Source organism: Leptonychotes weddellii, chromosome 3, assembly GCF_054177405.1.
Source record: "Leptonychotes weddellii isolate Sample4059 chromosome 3, ASM5417740v2, whole genome shotgun sequence".
Classification (NCBI taxonomy): domain Eukaryota; kingdom Metazoa; phylum Chordata; class Mammalia; order Carnivora; family Phocidae; genus Leptonychotes; species Leptonychotes weddellii.
In genome coordinates this window covers 97,634,557-97,640,905 of record NC_138371.1, presented here as the reverse complement: position 1 = coordinate 97,640,905, position 6,349 = coordinate 97,634,557, and positions in this window count along the sequence as shown.

Sequence of the window (6,349 nt, the reverse complement as noted above, 5' to 3'; positions counted from 1 at the left end):
GGCGCCTGGGTGGCTCAGTTGGTTAAGCGACTGCCTTCGGCTCAGGTCATGATCCTGGAGTCCTGGGATCGAGTCCCGCATCGGGCTCCCTGCTCGGCAGGGAGTCTGCTTCTCCCTCTGACCCTCCTCCCTCTCATGCTCTCTGTCTCTCATTCTCTCTGTCTCAAATAAATAAATAAAATCTTTAAAAAAAAAAAAGCAATCACTATGAATATGTATGAAGCAAACAGGATGGGAAAAATTAACCTATTAATTTTCCATCTTCCCCATGTATTTTTAATATTTCATATGAAACAGATCTTCACGTATTTAGTCAATATCAGTTGCATGAGCTCAAATTATTGAAAGACTTTGATTAACACAGAGAGGCATAGTTTTGGGAAAAACAATTCTAGGTTTACTGACTATAGCTAGTTTTCCAAATGTTCTGCTGTGAATGAGCCAATTTCTATTTAAATGGATACTTATTTTCTTCCATGTAAAAGAAGAATCCTTTTGGCCAGGACAGAGGCAAGATGAATAAAGATGTGTTGGCTATAAATGCTTCAAGACAATAGCACTGGGAGGAGTCAGTAAAAAAAAATATAGACAGTACTCTTTTGATTTTCCTTCATGTGCTATAATCAATATTCTTGCCAAGTAACAGGGCTCACATCTGAATGGACCAGTCTTCTTTAATTAAGCTCTGAACTAAGCCCCCAGGACAGCCTCAGCTGTTCATATTTGGATGTGGAATCACATGGCTGACATTTGGAATTTTCGATGTTTTTGGTGTTAAACATGAAAAAGGGATAGACCTTTTCTAAGTATTGCTAATTAATGCTTTCTGACAGTGTCTTATCACATGCCAGTATTGGGGATTTGGGGGTTTCTTTCCCTTAAAATCCTAATTGTCACTACTGTTATACTGTTATATTGTTATACTATCTGATTCTGCTTCCTGAGTTCTCCTTAATTAAGTACGTGTTGGGTCTGGTGGCAAGTGGAATTTTCAACCTGTTTCTGTAAATATCTTCTTCACAGATTAAATTAATTTTATTCCTAAACCCAGGATGTAAAAATATCTCATTCTTTTTAGTATCTAACAATATGTAAAGGTAAAAAACATCCTTAAAGTCTTCCAAATATTTAAGGACATAGACTTTCACTTTTACTAACCTAACAATAATAGGAGCAATACAAATAAAACAGCATATACTCTATTGGCTATTTAAGGCACTTATATTGAAAACCACAATGACTAAAAATATAATAGACATATGAGGGTACAAGCAAAAGCATAGGTTTTTAAGCCACATTGTCTGGGTATGTATCCTGGCTCTGCCTTTTTCCAGGCACGTGATTGGAGCTAGCTACATAATCTCTCAATCTTATTTAATTCATTTTAAAAATCATCATTTTTAAAATTCAAGTATAATTAACATACAGTGTTATATTAGTTTTAGGTGTACAATATAATGATTCAACAATTTTATTCATTTCTCAGTGTTCATAATGTATACTCTTTATTTTTTTATGATTTTATTTATTTATTTGGCAGAGAGAGCAAGAGAGCACAAGCAGGGGGAGCAGCAGAGGTGGGAGGGAGAAGCAGCTCCTTTTTGAGCAAGTAGCCTGATGTGGGGCTCAATCCCTGGACCCTGAGATCATGACCTGAGCCAAAGGCAGATGCTTAACCAAAAGAGCCACCCAGGTTCCCCAGGATGTATACTCTTAATTTCTTTTATCTATTTCATTCCTCCACCTGCCCACCTCCCCTCTGGCAAACGCAGTATTTTGTATGTCTTTCAAAACCCAGGTTCTCACCTTCCCCAAGAAAACTTTTCCTCACTTTTCAATCTAGATTTGGAGACTTTTTAAGTGTTCCCCCTTGTGGCACTGTCATATGATGCTGCAATTTGCCATTTGCTTGTGTCTCTGCCATTAAATCAACAGGTATTTAGCTCAGAGGTTCAGGCTCTTCTCTCTTCTCTTCAGTTTCTAACATAATGTTCAATTTGTAATAAGAATTTTGTATATGTGACAGTCCTTTCTTTCCTTATATTATCCAATGTGGTTGGAAAGGATTGTCTACATTTAACTAAACAAACAGGAACTTATATATTTGATAGTTTAAGACAAAAAGTCCTACAACTGCCCACACATCAGGATAACTTGAGTATTCTATTATTTTAATAGAAGAAAAATATAACGTTTTAATGAAAAGCCTCAGAGAAAATCTTAGTAAATATAGAAACACAGCTTATTCCTGGATAAGAAGACTCAAGGATAGAGCACTGCCAAGTCTCTCTCAACACTGCGATCCCATTCAAAACCCCAGTCAAACCATGCATAATATTGGAAAAGTTTTCTTGGAAAATTAATATGGAAGAGAAAATGCACAAGAGGGGATATTTTGAAAAAAGAAGAAACCAGAGCCGCAAGTGCAACTAGTTTGCAAAAGCATATGACAAAGCCATAGTGATGAGGCCAGTGTATGACTTTTACAAATATGAACAAAAATAGTTAAAAATAGAATCCAGAATGCAATCCATGCATGTATGATAATTTAGTTTCAATTAAGTATTACATTTCAAATCAGTGGGAACAGGATGTACTATTCAATAAAATAAACAACGGATTACTTGGGAAAAAAAGTCTGGAATTCATACATTCTCTCTCTCTCTCTGTCTCTGCCACATACACACACACACACACACACACACAACCCAGACAGATTAAACATATAAAAATAAACTCTAAAGGAAAATATGCGATAGTATGTTTTAATGAAATAGAGAAGACTTTTAAAATAAAACCCAAAATATTGAAGAAAAAGGCATAAATTTACTAAGATTAAAATGTCCAATTTATGTGTAACAAAAATGGAAATGCTGTAACAGTGGAAAGTAGATAAAAAGATACAAAGATAAAATAATAGCAGCTTATTCTTTAGATGAGGCACTAATATCTGGAGTATATAAAAATGTAAAAATCTATAAGAAAAGAATAAACCAAAAAATAGGCAAATTATATAAATTGGCAATTTATATAAGAGGAAACACAGATATTCACTCATGAAAAGATACTAAGTCTCACCAGTGACACATAAAACGCATATGAAAACACAGTGTTGTAACATTCTTTTACTGAGAGTGTTGAGAGTTATCCAATGAATATTTCAAATATTGGGGTAAGGAACACATTAGTGACAGGAGTTTAAATGGGTAAGGCAATTTGGCAAAATAAGCTTACATTTAAAACGTGCATACTATATGACTCAGCAATTCTAGTCTTTTATATACCTGAAAGAACACTTCCATATTAATATAAGAAGATATATAAAAGGATATATTTTGTAGAATTGTTTATAATAACACTGTAATGGGAAGTAATCTAAATAGTCATCAAGAAAAGTAAAATAAGCTGCAATGATTCTAAACTATTATCCAACAGTTAAAAAGAATAAAGTTGTTCTATTTGTATTTACTTGGGAGCACTGAAAGACGTATTTATCTCTAATTACTTTAGATCAGACTAAGATTATCCTTCTTGACATACTGAGTGGTTCAAGAGATGCAGGCCTCTGTCAATTGTCTCATGCCACTCTCCTACCAAAGCACATGAATTAGTGAATTATTTCAAATTAATGATCTGTGTGGGAGCAGTTCGCTAGAATCTTCTGAAAAGGCAGTATTTCTTTTTTCTAAAAGAAATAAGGAAAACCTTTTTTTTTTTTCTATTCAGAAGACAGTGTAGAATTCAGCTGTAAGCTTACAATTGCTGTAGCCACTTTTCTATTTTGATAATCTAATATTATACATGTATTTATTTGATTGCTCATTTTCTGCCTCTGTCACTAACATGTAAAGTCCATGATAATAATGACTTTAACTATTTCATACCACTGTATCCTTAGCACCTAGGAGCATCGCCAACCCATACTAGGTACTCGGAAAATGTTCATGGATAAACAACCTCCCTGAGAGATACTCACAACAAAAGAGAGAAAATCTAAAAGAACCAGAACTTCTCACTTCTGTAAACCACGATGTGTCTTTTAGTATTTATAACAGATTGCAGGGAAGGGTCAGTAACATGAAAAGAAAATCATTATATTATGCTAAATAAAAAAAAGCTATATGACAACATATGCAGTATGATACCTACTTATATATATATTTAAAAAAAAAAAACTCTGAAAAGCTACATGCTTGTATAGCGACAGGTACACACACATACACATACACACAGAAAATTGTCTCAAAATATACTGATCAAATCAAAGTATTCAGAGTGAAATGAACACTAGGTTATATTCTAGAGATCACACTTTTCAACTACTCAGTGCCGCCAAATTAAAATATTTCCCACCCCATGGCAGTCTAGTGGTGCTGATCTAACAGTCATGACCAGACACAGTGAAAAATACTTCTATGTATCACTGATGCTTAATCTCCTTCACTGCAAGCATTTGTACTGACAATAATCAGTTGTCCCCAAATGCCATATCACTGAATGTGCTAAATGACATTGGCCATCAGCCTCACATCAACTGAGGGGCACTTGAAGGCACATTATATTATCTTGTCTAAATGATTTCATTGGTTTTCCATCATGCTGCCATAAAGCCACAGATTTTCTAATAATCCTAACATTTTCTTTAATTCAGGGTGATTTGGACATTGCTATATTGTGAAGCAGACATTTACCTAGAATGAAAGGAGTTTAGGGCCCCATCATTTGTTCATGTAGGATTGCATCATTGGTCTTGCCCAGCTGTTGAGAGCAGGGAGTGATAAACTTTCTAATCTCTAGATTTCTGTGAAGACATAATTCATACTATAGAGTAGGAAAATAGATTACTTTTGCTAACAAAGACAAGATGATTAACAGAAAATAATTTGTTCCAGAATCTGCTCAATAGCAGACAACTAACCTGTAACTTAAGGTTTCTGAGGATGACTGTGTTGCATAGACAGAGCAGCATCACCATTAATTGGGACTCTGCTATGTACTAGAGACATAAATTTTGTCCTTCAATTTTAGAAGCTGAGATTACTCATTATTATCCCCATTTTACAGAGCACGGACTTGTAGCTCAGATGTTACACTACTTGCCAAATACCAGTTATTAAAACCAATAGATCTAGAATGAAAATAAGACTCAGATATAGTGGTGAGGAAATTGATCAAAATTTGCGATTTGCCAAATATTCCCCTTCTCATTAATGGAAGATCAATATGACCTCTGCTAAAAGAACTTACAGCTTTAGTTCCTTAATGAAAAAGCCAGCCATGTGATGTTTAATGAATCATAATTAGTTCTCCATTTCCTTCCCTACACAACTAGGGTTGTCCAGACTGATGGTAGAAATTCATACATTCTTTTTTTTTTCAATTTTATTTTATTATGTTATGTTAGTCACAATTCATTACATCATTAGGTTTTTGATGTAGTGTTCCATGATTCATTGTTTGCGTATAACACCTGGTGCTCCATTCAATACGTGCCCTCCTTAATACCCATCACCGGGCTAATCCATCCTCCTAACCCCTCCCCTCTAAAACCCTCAGTTTGTTTCTCAGGGTCCATAGTCTCTCATGGTTTCTTTCTCCCTCCAATTTCACCCCCTTCATTTTTCCCTTCCTACTATCTTCTTTTTTTTTTTTTAACATATAATGTATTATTTGTTTCAGAGGTACAGATCTGTGATTCATCAGTCTTACACAGTTCACAGCTATCACCATAGCACATACCCTTCCCAATGTCCATCACCCAGCCACCCTATCCCTCCCACCCCCCTACCACTCCAACAACCCTCAGTTTGTTTCCTGAGATTAAGAATTCCTCATATCAGTGAGATCATATGATACTTGTCTTTCTCTGATTGACTTATTTCGCTTAGCATAATATCCTCTAGTTCCATCCACGTCATTGCAAATGGCAAGATTTCGTTGTTTTTTTCTTTATGGCTTCATAATATTCTATTGTCTATATATATCACATCTTCTTTATCCATCATTCATCTGTTGATGGACATCTAGGCTCTTTCCATAGTTTGGCTATTGTGGACATTGCTGCTACAAATATCAGAGTGCATGTACCCCTTCGGATCACTACATTTGTGTCTTTGGGGTAAATACCCAGTAGTGCAATTGCTGGGTCATAGGGTAGCTCTATTTTCAACTTTTTGAGGAACCTACATAACCTTTTCCAGAGTGGCTGCACCAGGTGGCATTCCCACCAACAGTGTAGGAGGGTTCCCCTTTCTCCGCATCCTTGCCAACATCTGTCGTTTCCTGACTTGTTAATTTTAGCCATTCTGACTGGTGTGAGGTGGTATCTCATTGGGGTTTTGATTTGGAT